The 1,964-nt window shown below is 33.8% G+C and overlaps 1 protein-coding gene across 1 annotated transcript in view; it reads left to right on the top strand.

Annotated features, from left to right (window-relative positions):
- The window catches only part of klhl41b (kelch-like family member 41b), a 7,084-nt gene extending 6,661 nt beyond the window's left edge, over positions 1-423 (top strand). Inside the window, exon 6 of the mRNA XM_046862545.1 lies at positions 1-423. This exon is cut by the window's left edge and continues 186 nt beyond it. The gene's annotated coding sequence lies outside the window, so the exon portion shown is untranslated.
- Positions 424-1,964: the final 1,541 nt, after the last annotated feature.

Raw genomic sequence — 1,964 nt, 5'->3', positions numbered from 1 at the left:
ATTGTTACTCAAGAAGAAACAGTGAACAAAAATGTGTTTACGTATGTCCGACTGTGGCTTTGTCTCAAATCACATACTCTCATTGCGAGTGTTGTAAGGAATTTCAGTGAAACGCGATATCTGGGTGATGTTTGAGAACCACAGAGAGGTCATGCTTTCTCACGTGATCTTAGAGATATTAGTGTGCATGAGTCGTTCCTGCTTTATAAACCTCCATAGTGGATCTTCTGAGAGACTATAGTACACGATTTGAGACAGAGCCCCTGCCTGAATTCAGGACATTCAGCTTTATAATACTTCATTACTTCATTCAGATCATAAGTGTGTATGTTTTAAATAATACAAATGTAACTAACAGATATGATCAGGCTCTACAAATCGTTCTCTTTTTTTTCTAACACAATTAAACATTTTTTAAACTCACGTCTGGTGGTGTGTCTTTTCTGTCTCTAAATGGTACAGTATGTTGAATAAAAAGCGTTTTGTTCATAATGAATCAGATGATCAGATGAATCAGATGAATCATGATGAATCAGATGATCAGATGAATCGGATGAATCATGATAAATCAGATGAATCATGATGAATCAGATGAATCAGATGATCAGATGAATCATGATAAATCAGATGAATCATGATGAATCAGATGAATCATGATGAATCAGATCAGATGAATAATGATGAATCAGATGATCAGGTGAATCATGATGAATCAGATGATCAGGTGAATCATGATGAATCAGATGATCAATTGAATCATGATTTATCAGATGATCAGATGAATCAGATGAATCATGATGAATCAGATGATCAGATGAATAATGATGAATCAGATGATCAATTGAATCATGATGAATCAGATGAATCAGATGATCAAATAAATCATGATGAATCAGATGAATCATGATGAATCAGTTGAATCAGATGAATCATGATGAATCAGATGATCAATTGAATCATGATGAATCAGATGAATCATGATGAATCAGATGATCAGATAAATCATGATGAATCAGATGAATCATCATGAATCAGATGATCAAATAAATCATGATGAATCAGATGAATCATAATGAATCAGATGATCAGATGAATCATGATGAATCAGATGATCAGATGAATCATGATAAATCAGATAAATCATGATGAATCAGATGCATCATGATGAATCAGTTGAATCAGATGAATCATGATGAATCAGATGATCAAGTGAAATCATGATGAATCAGATGAATCATGATGAATCAGATGATCAGATGAATAATGATGAATCAGATGATCAGATGAATCATGATGAATCAGATGAATCATGATGAATCAGATGATCAATTGAATCATGATGAATCAGATGAATCATGATGAATCAGGTGATCAGATGAATCAGATGATCAGATGAACAGATTAATCATGATGAATCAGATGATCAGATGATCAGATGAATCAGATGAACAGATTAATCATGATGAATCAGATGATCAGATGAATCAGATGATCAGATGAGTCATGATGAATCAGATGAATCATGATGAATCAGATGATCAGATGTTTCCAGGCAAATTCACATTTCGCAGCAGGAAAAAAAGAACAAAATGAAGGTCACATGTCTATCAGTGGTTGTAGGTGAAAAAATAATGCTGTAGGAGAATAAAAGTGTGGAAAGATTGAGTCTTTTATGGTTTTCGAGAGACACATGCATGTTCCTTTTGTTCCTATGAAAAAATCCAAGTAATATTACGATTTACTTTGATTCTCAAACATATAAATGTACAGATATTCCACTTTATTTTACAAGATCTTGGCATCTGGTCATTCTGCTAAAATACTTTGCTGTCCCTCTGGTAAAACGTGTCGAAGATGTTCTTCACTAGTTGGAGATTTCTTTGTGATCCAGTTCATAGCGCTTACAGAACTTTTCCGTACGCTTCAGCTCATGGTGAAATTGTCCAGATGGAATTGCAATGGTA

Source organism: Silurus meridionalis, chromosome 1 (assembly GCF_014805685.1).
Source record: "Silurus meridionalis isolate SWU-2019-XX chromosome 1, ASM1480568v1, whole genome shotgun sequence".
Lineage (NCBI taxonomy): Eukaryota > Metazoa > Chordata > Actinopteri > Siluriformes > Siluridae > Silurus > Silurus meridionalis.
This window is presented reverse-complemented; position numbering and strand designations above follow the sequence as displayed.